Raw genomic sequence first — 16709 nt, 5'->3', positions numbered from 1 at the left:
TAGTACTTTTATTGCTTTGATTGTTTCTTGCTTTGGTGTCATATAATTTTCTGAATTGATGTTGATCCTTTGTGCATTTTCTTTTTAGAATTGAGTTCATACTTGTATTCTAGACCTATACAAGTTCCAATACATCATTTTCTATTATGTCTTTGTTAGTTCATCATCCTGTTTTTTATTCCTATTAGGATTCCTCTGTTTCTGAAAAAAGTGCTTACTGTTTTTCCTTATTGCAATTGATTTACGTACTGGAAAATTCTGAAATTCTGGATTTGAGATATTCAAAGTGTTAGAAAAGAATAGAAAAAAGAATCATTCAAAAATTCGAAGTACAAAAAAAATGATAAATAAAATAAAAAAAGTGTACAATTCTGCCGAAAAGAATACGGTAATCTGGCAGCAAGTTTGAAAAATTTATTTCTCTCAATTGGCTTACTGTTTTTAATTGATTCCAGTGCCATTATTGAGTTAACATCTTGAAGTTTCTGTGGTTTAATTTTCATAATCCAGTTCGCTCTACATCATTCCAGTTAAATCAGTGAATATCAAGCACAGTTTGCCTTTTAAAAAAAAAAAATTTCCAGTAGCTAATTTTTTTGTTTTCTTCATCTACTCTAGAACTTTTCCTTAAGTATTCTTTTGTGTGCCTACTTTTCTCATTGAGTTCTTTATTTTCTTGATTGTCTTTCATTCTTACTCTTTGAGTTTTTCTTACATATAGTATTCCTTTTGCAATTACCTTTCCTTGCTTATACCTTTTCTTGTTTGTCTTTATTGTTTCTTTGGTTTTGTGGTGGTTTACTCTTGAGATTGGTGTGCTTGCTTTGACATATTTCATTTGAGGATTCCAAGGCCTCAAGATCAGATTGGTGCAAGAACATTATTTCTTTGAGAGTGATCTCTTTTTCAGCCTCATTTCACTTCGGCAGTTTCATTGTCAAAGCTCACTGTTTTTGCTAATTTTTAACTTGTTTGCTGTTTTTGTGTGTTTGCTGTTTTTAATTACAAATGGCTGGATTTTCAAGTGATGCATCCTACAAGCAGAATTCTCCTTCCAAAGCTTCAATTCTTGGTGAATTACATGAAGCTCAAAGAACAATTAGACGGTTGGAGGAGAAAATGCAAAAGATGGAGGTCCAACAAGCTAGACCATCTCCTTCTATTCATGATGGACATCATTCTCATAGACCATCTTCAAGAGCTTCTTCAAATGATGTTGGCCGTGAAGATGAGCATAGGAGAAGGAGACCTCCACCCCAAGTCCATGGACAAAGACATCATCACCAAGGGGAAAGAATTCACTACGACAATGGCTTCTATCATGATGCAAAGTCCAAGCTTCCTTCGGTCAAGCTACCTTGTTTTAATGGTTCTAGTGATCCAAATGTATATTTAGATTGGGAGGCTAAGTGTGAAAAAAATTTTGAGATCCAAGATGAGCATAAGCTCAAGCTAGCCACCTTAGAGTTTAGTGATTATGCCATGAAATGGTGGCATGGAATTGTAAAGGACATTATCTATCACAAGGGTCCTCCCGTGGACTCTTGGAACTCTTTAAAGGATCATATGCACGCTAGGTTTGTGCCCCCACATTTTAGGAAAGACCTCATGTTGAGACTCCAACGGTTTCAACAAGGCACACTAAATGTGGATGAATATTATAAGGAGCTTGAGACGCTTGTGCTTAAAATTGAATTAGAAGAAAGTGAAGAAGCCATGGTTGCTAGGTTTGTGAGTGGTCTTAGGAAGGATATTCAAGACATTGTTGAGTTACAAGAGTATTCATCATTGGGCTCTTTAGTTCATCTTGCAATGAAGGTGGAAGCCCAACTTGCTAAGAAAAACTCTTTTAAAAATGCTTCCAATGATGGATACTACTCCAAGTCTTGGAGAAACAAAACTTCTTTTTCTAAACATCCTTCCAAAGATTCTTCTTTCAAACCCAAGGAATCTAAGCCATCTACTTCTAGACCTAAGTCTCCCACTAGAACATCTAACACTAAATGCTTTAAATGTATGGGTTATGGTCATATTGCTGCAAATTGTCCTTCCAAACGAAGTATGTACATGCATGAGGGCATTGTAGTTAGTGAGCATGATTCGGATTCTCCAAAGCATTCATTGCATTCTCATGCATCTAGTGAGGAAGAGAGCGAATGTCCACTTGAAGGGGACTTGTTAGTTGTGAGAAGACTTCTTGGACAAGTTTCACAACCTTTTGATGAAAGTCAAAGGGAAAATATTTTCCATACAAGATGTCTTATTCAAAACAACATTTGTTCTTTGATAGTGGATGGGGGGTAGTTGTGCAAATGTGGCTAGTACAAGAGTAGTAGATAAGCTTGGATTGCCTACTATCTCTCATACAAAGCCCTACAAATTACAATGGCTTAGTGAAGTAGGAGAAATATTTGTTAATAAACAAGTCCTCATCCATTTCTCCATTGGAAAATACAAAGATGAGGTATTATGTGATGTTGTGCCCATGGAAGCCACTCATGTTCTTTTGGGAAGGCCTTGGCAATTTGATAGAAAAGTTTTACATGATGGCTTTACCAACAAACTATCTTTTGAATTCCATGGTCACAAGGTTACTTTAAAATCTCTCTCTCCAAGAGAAGTCCATGAGGACCAAGTTATCATGAAGAGAAAGAGGGAGAGTGAAAAAGATCAAAAAGATAAAAAAGATAAGAGTTCTAAGCCTACACTCCTTGTGTCTAGGCGTGACATTGAAAGGGAAATAGTGGCTCATCATCCTCTTTTTTTAGCCATCCCTAGAACTCTTAGAGTAGAATCACTTGTTGATAGTCCTCATTGCTTGGAAAATTTGGTAGAAGAGTTCCAAGATGTGTTTCAAGATCCTCCAAATGGACTTCCACCTTTGAGAGGGATTGAGCACCAAATTGATTTGATACCGGGCTCTTCTTTACCAAACCATCCAGCATATAGGACCAATCCAAGTGAAACCAAGGAAATTCGCCAACAAGTTGAGGCTTTGATAGAGAAAGGGTGGGTGCAAGATAGCATGAGTCCTTATGCTATGCCTATCATCTTAGTGCCAAAAAAGGATGGCACATGGCGAATGTGTTCAGATTGTAGGGCCATAAATAAGATAACCATTAAGTATAGGCATCCCATACCTAGACTAGATGATTTGTTGGATGAATTACATGGTTCTAAAATCTTTTCAAAGATTGATCTTAAAAGCGGCTACAATCAAATCCGTATCAAACCGGGTGATGAATGGAAGACGGCTTTTAAGACCAACTTTGGTTTATATGAGTGGTTAGTTATGCCTTTTGGTTTAACTAATGCACCAAGTACCTTCATGCGCCTCATGCATCATGTTCTTAGACCTTTCATTGGTAAGTTTGTTGTGGTTTACTTTGATGACATTCTCATTTATAGCTTATCTTTGAATGACCATAGGTTGCATGTTAGGCAAGTTTTAGAAACCCTTAGGAAGGAACATTTGTATGCTAACCTTGCTAAATGTATGTTTGCTCTTGATCATATAGAATTCCTAGGGTTTGTGGTGAGTTGTAAAGGAGTCCATGTAGACAAAACAAAGGTGGTGGCCATTCAAAATTGGCCTACACCGAAATCTTTGAATGAGGTTTGAAGTTTTCATGGTCTTGCTTCTTTCTATAGAAGATTTGTCCCAAACTTTGGTACCATTGCCGCACCACTCAATGACATAGTGAAAAAGGATGTGGTCTTTCATTGGGGAGAAGCACAACAAATTGCTTTTGACACTTTGAAACAAAAATTGACTAATGCTCCCATCTTGGCCCTTCCTAATTTCACTAAGACTTTTGAGATTGAGTGTGATGCTTCAAGCATAGGTATTGGGGCTGTTCTCCTCCAAGAGGGCCACCCCATAGCCTATTTTAGTGAGAAATTGAAGGGAAGTCATCTCAACTATTCCACCTATGATAAGGAATTATATGCACTTGTTAGGGCTTTGTTTACTTGGCAACACTATCTTTTTCCCAAAGAGTTTGTGATACATAGTGATCATGAATCTCTTAAATATTTGAAAAGCCAAAACAAACTTAACAAGAGGCATGCTAAGTGGGTGGAATTCATTGAGCAATTTCCTTATGTGATCAAACACAAGCAAGGCAAAATAAATATTGTGGCGGATGCTCTTTCTAGAAGATACACCTTGCTAAATCTTTTAACCTCTCAATATCTTGGTTTTGATCACATTAAGGAACTTTATCATGATGACCTTGATTTTTCTCTCCTCTATCAAGAGTGTCTTAAGGGAGGACACAAAGATTTTTTTATTCAAGATGGCTTTCTTTTTAAAGGAAAACGTCTTTGTGTTCCCCAATGCTCTATTAGATTATCTCTTGTTAGAGAAGCTCATGAGGGGGGTTTAATGGGACATTTTGGGGTTGCTAAAACTTTGGATGTGTTGCATGAACATTTTTTTTTGGCCTCATATGCATAAACATGTTCATAGTTTGTGTGATAAATGCATAGCTTGCCGCAAAGCTAAGTCTAAAATGCATCCCCATGGTCTTTATACTCCTCTTCCTATCCCTTCAATGCCTTGGGTAGATATATCTATGGATTTCATCTTAGGCTTACCCAAGACATCAAAGGAAAGGACTCCATTTTTGTGGTAGTGGATCGTTTTTCAAAGATGGCTCACTTTATTCCTTGCCACAAAGTGGATGATGCATGCCACATTGCAAACCTCTTCTTCCAAGAAGTGGTTCGCTTGCATGGGATTCCTAGGTCTATAGTGTCCGATAGAGATCCTAAGTTCTTGAGTCACTTTTGGAAGACCTTGTGGGGCAAGCTTGGAACTAAGCTTTTATTTTCTACCACTTGCCACCCACAAACTGATGGTCAAACCGAGGTGGTGAATAGAACTTTGGGACAACTATTGAGATGCTTTATTTCGGGGAACCCTAGAGTGTGGGAGAATTTACTACCCCATGTTGAGTTTGCATATAACCGAGTAGTAAATTCTACCACCTCCCATTCTCCTTTTGAGGTGGTCTATGGGTTTAATCCCCTAACACCTCTTGATCTTCTTCCTATTCCCCTTTTTGGAGATGTCTTGTGCAAAGATGGGGATGAAAAGGCTTCTTTTGTGAAAACTTTGCATAAAGACATCAAGAAGAGAATTGAGAAGAAGGTTGGCAAGTATGCTGAACTTGCCAATAAAAGGAGAAAAGCTTTGTTGTTTGATGAGGGCGATTTGGTTTGGCTTCACTTGAGGAAGGATCGTTTTCCTACTCAAAGGAAGTCCAAACTAATGCCTCGAGGGGATGGACCTTTCCAAGTCCTCAAGAGGATTAATGACAATGCTTATGAGTTAGATATGCCTGATACATTCTTAGGTAGTCATACTTTTAATGTCAGCGATCTAACTCCTTTTTCTGTAGGTCTCCAAAATTCGTGGTCGAATTCTCTCCAACTCGGGGAGTATGATAGAGATCAAGCTCAAGAGGACATGGAGGCCAATCAACAAGATCAAGACGAGGTGGAGGCACAAATAGAAGACGCCCATGGAGGTCAAAGTCCACCTCAAAGGATTACAAGAAGCATGTTCAAAGCTTTGGGAGCTAGAGGACATTTATTTTCTCTTTTTGTAATTTCTTTAGTTGAAGGTGCTTAGAGGAAAACATTAGAAACCTCTTTTGTTTTAGCATCTTGTAGGCTTTAGTTAGGAGCTTTAGGGGGGTGTATTAGTAGGTAGGTGTAGAAGTAGAATAGGAGGTGCCAAAGTAGAAGTAGAATAGGCGCCGGTTCTAGAATGATTTGGGAGGGAATTTTTGAATTGTTTTAGCTTGCTTTTTCAGCACCTTAGGCTATAAATAGAGGTGCTCTCTTTGTAAAATTCAGATTGGAATTAATCTAAGAAAACTCTACTCAAATTTTGAGTGACCTTTGGAGAGCTTTTGGAGCCTTCTTCTCTAGTCTTATCTTGATGGATCATTGGAGTCCTCAAGTGGCGGCATCACTCTCATCTAGGAGCATTCCACACTTCTAGTGGCGAGATCATCCAACATTTTTCCATCTTCATGAGCACTCTCTTCTCCTTCCTTTCTTCTTTTTCAATTGTTCATGTTGCCTTGTATTCTTGAGTTGTTTTGGTTCGGTTTTTCTATTTTCCAGCACCTATGTTCTGTTTTTGTTTCTAATTTCTATTTTGATCGGTTCATATGAATACTTGTTCAATTCTGTTCGGTCATTCCAATTTTTACTCTCTTTGTTGATTCAATTTGACAATATTTGGTTCATCCAAATGAGTTTGGGATTTGGTACTAGTTTTTGGTGAGTTCTTGTCTTAGAACAATGATCCAACTCTAAGAAAAGTGCCTCTATAATGTTCAGCTCAAGGTGATTCCTAAGAATGTCAAGAATCATTCTCTATGTGGCTATTGGAATCACATCAATGATCTTAAGAGAGAGGGGTGAGTATAGCAGCCAAGATGACGAGTCTAGTGGGGAAGAAGAGAAAGAAGATAGTGAGGGGGCATATCCTTGTGAAGGAGAATTAATGATGATCAGAAGAACCCTCAACAATCACCCTAGTGTGAACCATGAAACACAAAGAGAGAACATCTTTCATACAAGATGTAAAGTTTTAGAAAACATTTGTTCTCTCATTGTGGATAGTGGTTCTTGTTGCAATTGTTGTAGCACTAGGATGGTTGAAAAACTTAATCTACAATTAGTATCTCATCCAAAACCTTACAAACTTCAATGGATCAATGAAGATGGGGAACTAACTGTAGACAAGCGAGTAAAAGTTAGTCTTTATGTGGGGAACTATAAAGATGAGATTTTTTGTGATGTAGTACCCATGGAAGACTGTCATATCTTATTGGGAAGACCATGGCAATTTGATAAGAAAGTTATGCATAATGGTCTTACCAACGAGATTACTTTTACTCATAAGGAAAAGAAATTTTTACTTTATCCTTTAAGACCCTCACAAGTGGTAAAGGACCAAGTACAAATGAAACTAAAAAGAGAAAATGAGAGAAAAAAAAGAAAATAGAAAAAGACCTTAGAGAGAAAGCTGAGGCGTGGGAGAAGAGTGTTCCTTCCCACAAGGTCATTCAGAAAGAAGAAAAATTTGAAAATAAGATTGAAAAGATACTTCTATCTGAACAACCTTCAGGCCTCCTTCTTTGTAAAGGAACACTTATATGCACTGCCATACTTTCTAAAGTTTGTGAGCTACCTTCTCAAGTCCAAAAACTTTTAAAAGAATTTGGTGATATATTGCCTAAGGAAGGACCCATTGGACTTCCACCTGTTAGAGGTATAGAACACCAAATAGATTTAGTTCCGGGAGCTAGTCTACCAAATAGACCAGCTTATAGAACTAATCCTAAGGAGACTAAGGAGATAGAGTCACAAGTTCAGGAATTGTTGGAGAAAGGATGGGTTCAAAAGAGTTTAAGTCCTTGTGCTGTACCTGTTTTGTTGGTGCCAAAGAAAGATGGCAAGTGGAGAATGTGTTGTGATTGTAGGGCCATCAATAATATCACCATCAAATACAGGCATCCAATTCCTAGACTTGATGATATGCTTGATGAATTGCATGGGTCCACTATATTTTCTAAAATTGATCTCAAAAGCGGATATCACCAAATAAGAATCAAAGAGGGTGATGAGTGGAAAACTGCTTTTAAGACCAAATTTGGATTATATGAGTGGTTAGTGATGCCTTTTGGACTCACTAATGCACCTAGCACTTTCATGAGGCTTATGAATCATGTCCTTATGGATTGCATAGGTATATACGTAGTAGTTTATTTTGATGATATATTAGTATATAGTCAAAGCCTAGAGTCCCACCTAAGTCACCTTAGGGAGGTTCTTTTAGTGCTTAGGAAAAATAGTTTGTTTGCTAATATAGATAAGTGCACTTTTTGTGTAGATAGTGTAGTGTTTTTAGGTTTTATAGTAAACAAAAATGGGGTACATGTTGACCCCGAGAAAATCAAAAGCCATCAAAGAGTGGCCAACCCCACAAAATGTAGCAGATGTTAGGAGCTTTCATGGTCTCTAGCAAGTTTCTATAGGAGATTTGTTCCTAACTTCTCAAGTCTAGCTTCACCACTCAATGAGTTAGTGAAGAAAGACACTCCATTTTGTTGGACGGAGAAGCATGAGCAAGCCTTTCAAAGGTTGAAAGTTCAACTCACTAATGCACCCATTCGAGCTTTACCAAACTTTTCAAAAACTTTTGAGCTAGAGTGTGATGCATCGGGAGTATGAATAGGTGTTGTGTTGTTGCAAGGTGGGCACCCAATTGCATATTTTAGTGAAAAACTTCATGGTGCCGCCCTCAACTATCCCACCTATGACAAAGAGCTTTATGCACTTGTGAGGGCCCTACAGACTTGGGAACATTATCTAGTCTCAAAAGAATTTGTCATACATAGTGATCACGAGTCTTTGAAATATTTGAAGGGTCAACACAAGTTGAACAAAAGACATGCAAAGTGGATGAAATTTCTTGAGCAATTTCCATATGTTATCAAATACAAGAAGGGCAATACAAATATTGTGGCAAATGCTCTATCAAGGAGACATGCCCTCTTTTCTAAACTTGGAGCCCAAATTCTTGGATTTGAAAACATACCTGAACTTTATAAAAAAGATCATGATTTTGCAACCACTTTTGCTGAGTGTCAACATAGAGCACAAGGAGGTTTTTATGTTTCTGAGGGGTACTTATTTAAAGAAGGAAAACTTTGCATACCCCAAGGAACACATAGAAAACTCCTTGTAAAAGAAGCACATGAAGGAGGACTCATGGGCCATTTTGGAGTTGATAAAACTCTTGAGCTTTTAAAAAGAAAATTCTTTTGGCCACACATGAGGAAAGATGTCCAAAGACATTGTCATAGATGCATTTCATGTTTAAAAGCTAAATCTAAGACAATGCCTCACGGACTCTACATTCCTTTACCTTTTGCAAGTGCTCCTTGGGAAGATATAAGCATGGATTTCATATTAGGACTTCCTAGGACACATAAAGGTTTTGATTCCATCTTTGTGGTAGTGGATAGGTTTAGCAAGATGGCTCATTTCATACATTGCCATAAAGTGGATGATGCTACCAACATCTCTAAGCTCTTCTTTAGAGAAGTGGTAAGACTACATGGTTTACCTAAGACCATAGTTTTGGATAGAGATCCTAAATTTGTAAGCCATTTCTGGAGAACTCTTTGGGAAAGGCTTGGAACTAAGTTGAATTTCTCAACTTCTTGTCACCCTCAAGCGGATGGACAAACTGAAGTTGTAAATAGATCTCTTTCCACTATGCTTAGGTCAATCATGAAAGGAAACCACAAATCTTGGGATGAGTACCTTCCTCCTATTGAGTTTGCATATAATAGAGTAGTTCATAAAACTACTAACATTTCTCCATTTGAGGCTGTGTATGGGTTCAATCCTCTTACTCCTTTGGATTTGTTACCTCTACCTAATCCACAAGATTTTGTGCATAAAGAAGGAGTAACAAAGGTTGAATTTGTAAAGAAAATGCATGAGAGGATTAAATACAAAATACAACAACAAACAGAGAAATACAGGAAACATAGCAATAAGGGGAAGAGAGAGGTGATTTTTGAGGAGGGAGATTAGGTTTGGCTTCACCTTAGAAAAGATAGATTCCCTAATCAGAGGAAGTCTAAACTTAGTCCCCGGGGTGATGGCCCCTTCCAAGTTCTCAAAAGAATCAATAATAATGCATATCAAATTGACCTGCCTAAAGAATATGGAGTACATACTACCTTCAATGTTATGGATCTAAGACCTTTTGCAGGTAGTGAAGATGAAGAGGCAGAAGCATGTGATTTGAGGACAAATCCTCTTTTAGAGGGAGGGGATGATGGAAGAGGCCCAAGCTTGGGCCCTAGTTCAAGCCCACTGGCAAAGAGGATTCAAGAAGATTGGGATTCTACTACTGATGGCAAAGAAATGTTTCTTTATATGTTCAAAGAGGACCACAAGAAGTAAAGCCCAAGCCATGAGAGCTAGTTTCTTTATTTGTAATTTCAGTAGCATAGGGTTCATTTAGCATAATGGGGGGGGTGTGCTTATCATTGTAGCTTGAGTAAAGCCTTTCAGGGTAAGAAGTTAACCTAGCTTCTAGAACTTTGCTCCTAGGGTGTGACATTGACTTTAGTCAAAACCCTAGCAGCCGCTCTTTTGTGTATTCCCCTTCCTACCCTTGCTCCTTGTTCTCCAAGGCACCTGAACCTATATAATGGGGTGCTTGGCTCATGTTTTAATAAGATCAATTTTATGAGTAAATTGCTGCCAAATATTGCAAGCTTCTACTCCCTTGTCTAGTCTCTCTAGGTTAGACACTTTGATCTTCACCTCCACCTTTCTCCAAGTGATATGGCCCAACCAATCACTCTCCATACCTTTCATGCACCTACAAGGAACCCATAGCTCTATATGAGCCCTCCTTGATCCATCACATCCATTGCTTCCGGCACCCTTTTCAAATATCCAAGAAGAACAACCCATCTTTTGGTATCAACCCATCAGATGGGGCAGATTTAAAATTATTTTCTCGACAAGCAAATTAAGTCAATTGTAGTACAATTGAAGATTGTCGTATCCATTGGGAATTAATGTTTATTGTAGTATAAATAACTTTCAAGATGAAGTGATTCAAAAACATAGATTGATTACATATATTTTATAAACAATTATACTAATTCTAGTATAATATTTAGTTCGAGAGGTGAAACTTTGACAAAAAAAACTCTAGTAAAGGATGGCGATATAACACAAATGTTGGGATTAAAGAACTTTGTGAATTCCTCTAATTATTGTTATTTATAAAGACTATGTTTGTTCAAATTCCATGTTCCTTATGGTCAAACCAAGTCGATTCCTCGCATTAGGTTATTTAGGACCATAAAATATCCCAATCAATTCCTTCAATTTTTATAGCTTAATTATTCATTAAGATGAAGAATTCACCATATTCGCAGTTTTGCGCTCTACGACCATTAAGATTTATGGCTGATTTTTTAGGGTTCACTTACATGAACTCGCCTTCCGGCCTCATTCATGCTCCAAGGACATCAATGGTCGTTCCTCACCATTGAGCATTAAGCATACTACCAAACCTAAGAAACTTGAATCTCAAATAAAAACAAGCATTCTTAAACAACAATAACTTAAGAAATATCACATTATTTTTCAATCCCAATAGGGTAAGTTTAGGAACTCATAATAAAGTCTTATAATGAATGCTCAAGTATGAAAAGTTAAAGAACAACAAACATGGACCCTTAAATGTTGATTGCCAACTTAGGTTGTTGATCCTTTCCTCCATAGTTTTGTCTAGGCTTCAACCATGAGGCTTTCTCCTTTCAATTTATCTTTATACCTATTGATGCCTTTCGTCCCTTTCGATGGTTTTGAATGAAGCCCTGAGATCCCTAGTAATAGATTTTTAGGAGGGAGCCCTAAGCGATTCAACAGATTTGACTTTCGCTTAGCGCAGGTCAATCCGCCCAGCGGATTGACTTTCTTTATGCAAAAGTAATCTTTGGGCTTCTTAGGATTCTCAGATGCAGGGATTTGTCAGGGATTCGCTCCAAGATGATCCCAATGCTTTGCTTTCTTAGCCATGAAGTGTTCTTTGGCTTGGGCTTGGCTTCATGTTGGTTCAAGCATTCCCTATATTCCTAATTTTGGTTCATGTTGCCTTCAAACCCTTCTTGAGCAAAATTGAGCTTTCTTCATGATGAAGGATTCTCTGCGCTCAACCCATTTGGATTCGCTCAACTCTTTGTACTTTGGATATCTTTAATTCTTTTGGTCTCAATTCTTTTGGATATCTTTTGCGCTTTGCCATGCGCTTAACGTTTTAAGTCTTTCTTTTAGGCTTGTTCTTTTAACTCAATCTACTGGTCCATTCTTTATGCATTGAGCAAATTGTCCTTTTCTGCTCTTTCCTCTATTTGTTTTTTTTTTCTGCAAGATTCCTGCATATTTCTTCTTTTCTTGTTTTCTTTAGAGCTCAGCTGGCTTTACAGGGGTTTGACGTGTTTTTTCAGATTTTTCTTCCATATATTTTATGAAAAATGCATGTCTAATGTATTATGAATGTTACAATATTTGTTCCTTATAAGTCACTTGTGGAGGATTTTATGGGAAAAACTTGGAACTAAGTTTTTGTTTTCTAAAAAATTTCATTCCCAAACATATGATAAAATAAAAGTGATAAATATAACCTTATCTCAACTATTAAGATGTTTAATTTTTAGAAATTCAAAAGAATGTGGAAAACTTATACCTCACATGGAGCATGTGTAGAAACACTACAAATCTCAAAGTTAAAATTTTTAATGTTAAAAATTAAATAAATATTTAAATTAATCTTTACATTATTTACGAATATTCCTACATGTGTCTCTCGATGAAAAGTTTGATGTTAAAAATTGAATAAATATTTGAATTAATCTTTACATTATATTTACGAATATTCCTACATGTGTTTTGTTTAGCATAACACAATCATAGGCATCAGAACCTTCTAAATGTTCAAATCATGTACTTGATGATTAATTAGTTAGTTTAAACAATTAAATGTTAACTGAATGTAAAAAAAAGTCAAATAATTTATTTGTTTTATTTTAAAAATAACATATTTTATAAGATGCAAATTGCTCAAAAACTTAAAGAATAACTTCAAAAAACTTCTTATAAATAAAAAAAAACATATTATTCAAGTAACATTTGAATAGTGTTTTAAGAAATCATGTAATCCTAAAATTAATCAAGAACCTTACGAAAACAAATATAACAAAATATACTTTATCTCGCAAATATGCATTGTTTCTTTATTTACATCTCAAAGACAACAAATGGAAACACAACCTTCCATATTTTGTCTTAAGGAAAGTCTTATTTGTTAGGCACACATACAACATGTTTTTTTTCTTTGCTCTTACATAGAAATAGTTAGTGTTTCTCTACACTCTCTCTATATGTATATAATCTTTTAAATTTTTAATATTTTGATATTGATACCCGTCTAATTAAAAAACAATAAATTATAAAATTATGTTAAAGTGAACTTCATCTATCTTGTAATTAGAAAAATCATCTTATCCAACCAGCTCTGATTCCTTTTTGACAAAACTAAATAATATAAATAGATTAATATTATCTTAGTATAGCTTGTTCTAAATTTTCAAAAGGGGATGTAGCTCAAATGGTAGAGCGCTCGCTTTGCATGCGAGAGGTAAGATCCCCTGCATCTCCATTTCTTTTCTGTGTCAAATTTTGCTCATTGTTGTGTTTTTTTCATATGCATGTTTTGGGGTATTTTAATTATTCTTACCCTAAATAATACAAAACAATATATATATATTCAGATCCACAAAATCATATTCTTGTCCTTCATAGGTTTGCCTTGTCACTATCCACTGTATTTAAGTGAGATGGAGTTTATTATAATGTTTGAAATTTGCATAATGATGAAAGAAAGAGGACAAAAAGTTGTTTGGAGTGCCTTTTGCAATTTCATGAAAGAGAGCTTTCTGAGTGGATCCTTGGAGATATGCATGCTCATTCCAGCACAACCAAATTCTCCACTATACCACATCAAGATTTCTTTCTGCATTCTCTACTATCTTCACCCAAATCATTACTTCCACATACCTTCATGCACTTCCACTTTATTGTTTTTGTTCCAAATATAGAACTCTCAACAACTCAATAACAACTTTAAAGAATGTGTTAAACAAATTTTACCTAAACTAGGAGTGGGTATAAAAATTCAATAGAAAAGTTTATATTTTCTAAAAGAATAGTTTAAAGTTTTATAAACTCAAATATAACTAATTATATTAGATTTTAAATTCAAATCTATATTTTATGCTCGTTGCTTCTCGAAAAATGTTCAACTAAATCTTATTCTAGTCGAAAAAGTAATATTAAATCTGATAGAAAAGTAACACAATAGCCATAAAAAAATCCAAAAAAAAGTAAAAAAAATTGAATCATCACCAAAAAACTAAAATGGTATAACTTTACATGTCAAACTACTTTTCAACTGAAATAAGAGAAATGTAACTTGTCAATCTTATTAATCATATTAATCATGTAAAAACCACCTCTCATCACTCAATAAATATTTTAATTAAATATCATGACATATTTAAAATATCAATTTTGATCAATACATTAAAACTCTTTAAAGTTATAATCTAACCATGAAATATCCCGAAGTCATTTAATTTATGATACTTAAGTGGACGTTCTTTTAAACACAACAATCAAAAACTCTCTCATAGTGAATAATTTGTTTATGCTACTTTCTTATTTATCTAGATCAAAAATTAAAGTATAGTTACTTTTGTCTAATACATAGTATCTAGTGCATATTTAACCTAAGGATATATTTTACGAAAGCAAGGCTTAAGATAAAATCTTCTACATATATTTCAGCATGTTTCATCTCATGAAGCTTAAAACATTTTTCTTTAGAAGATTTATACAAATATGATCAAGCATATATATTGAAAGGCTTATTTTATGCTTATCTCTTCTAGCATAAAGAGAACACGTCAGATGATAATATAAAAAGAAATAAGTAAGAGAGAAGTTATACATAATAACTTATATTAGTTCATCTGTTGCAACAAAGTACATCTAGTTCTTGACCAAACCAATCAAGTTTAACCAAGTAGACTAATGTTGCAAAGTACACATCAAGTATTTTTTGAGCTCGTAGTCACGTTTGGTTAATCCTTTGGCCACTCCTAGATTAACCAAGTATTCTTTGCTCAAGTCACTCCTAACTAACTCTTAGTATTATTTTCTCAGGCCACTCTTGACTAACCCTACGTATTCCTTAAACCTAGCCACTCTTAGCTAAATGGGTATTCTTTTATATTACAACCACTCTTGGCTAACCCCATCATAAAGTAATCTTTACTCAAATGACTCCTAACTGACTTTGAGTATTATTTTCTAAACATCCACTCTTGAATAAGACCTGGAAGTTTAGTATTTAATGATGTACTGATCATTGGGTCTGATAACTAGGGAAGATTACGTCCAGCAATAGATACAATGTTTAAGTTTTGTCTCCTAGTTTAGATCATCTTGCTTTCTAGGAAGAGTAGTGTTTTTTAATGTAAAGAATGATTGAGCTCACTCTTCTAGGAATTTGGATAACCACTCTAAGTGTTTTTCATTAGGTTTTTTAGGATCCTAATACATTAATCTTTCAGTTTGAGGATCCTTCTTAGAAGCTATTAGGCATGTGCTATCATTAGATCAACACATATGTGTGTTGCAACCTCTTCTTGGCTTAAAGGGGCTCTTCATGTAAGCATCCTTTTTTGGCATTCCACATCCTTTCCTCTATATATCTCCCCATACCTATGCTTCTTCTTCTTTATAAGTTCCTTTTTATAGGCTTGTTGAACAAGGCAGTCATTAGATGATCTTTTATTGTAATTGTTTTGCATTTAACGAGCTTTATTTCATGATTGATGTTATTCTGTACAGTGTAAATAGTTGGGTCAGAGTTGACAATCTCTGTGTTAGAGTTATCAATGCAACTTTAGCTCACTTCTCGAGAGATATTCAATATCCAAATTCAAATGGATCTCTTTGGCAAGTGAAGATTTCTTGCAAACATAACATAGGTACATTGATATTTAATTTTAAGTACAAGGTTTGCATAACCTATATGTACCATCTGATGTTTATTTGACGTTTCATTTGTTTTTTTGTGCGCCTTATCAGACTTCGAGAAAAGACTGCATAGTGTTGTATCATTAATTATTAAATGAAATACTCATGTCTTACATGATTTGATGTTTTCATCATCTTAGAGACAAAATGTTATCATATTTTACACTTAGTTGTTTTGAAGCACATTAAAATCTTGGGATGTTGAACTTTTGTCTTAATAAGGTGGAACCTTCTAATGATGGATAAGACTATTTGGATATGTCAGATTATGAGGTATCATATGATGTAAACCAACATTCTACTCCTTACTCAATAAGGTCCAAACATGCAGAAGTTGATTTCGGCTACCAACTTAATTTATAATAATAAGGATAATTTAATTATTTTATAATTTCTTTTAAATTTATTATATCAATAAAATTACTTACAAATTTCTCTCTATTTTTCATTTTTTAATTTAAATAACTTTACTTTCTATTTTTTTTACTTATCTTCAAACAAACAAAGAGATGTTTGATGTAAAAATAAAATAATGGATGCTTGAGATCGAAATAAGCAAGCATATATTGAAATTTTAAAGTAGTTATAATCTCAAACATTAATTTTAATTAATAGTTATAAATACATTTTATCTATTAAAATATAATTTCTCGTGTTATAATATTCAAATCGTCCTCAAAGTAATGTTTAGTTATGAAGAAATCGTAGATTTTTCGTATTAATTACAGATATATTTAATCTTAAAGTACAGTTTCAGACGTTAAAGAAGTCAGATCTTGTATTCAAAATTATGGTTTCTGCACACTGAGAAACATGTTACACTGAATGAGTCCATAACATTTCCATCAAGAGTTGTCTTCGATAATTCCAAGCTTCTACACCCTGCACATTCCGTTCTGCAAATCCCTCTTACACATGTTTGTTTCGTACTCTTTTTTTTCCCTTTTTTTGAATATGAAAGCAAATTTTATTTTTTTTATATT

This window comes from Phaseolus vulgaris, chromosome 3 (assembly GCF_051622355.1).
Source record: "Phaseolus vulgaris cultivar YP4 chromosome 3, ASM5162235v1, whole genome shotgun sequence".
NCBI classification, from domain to species: Eukaryota; Viridiplantae; Streptophyta; class Magnoliopsida; order Fabales; family Fabaceae; genus Phaseolus; species Phaseolus vulgaris.
The sequence above is the reverse complement of the archived record's forward strand: the minus strand, read 5'-3'. Positions refer to the sequence as shown.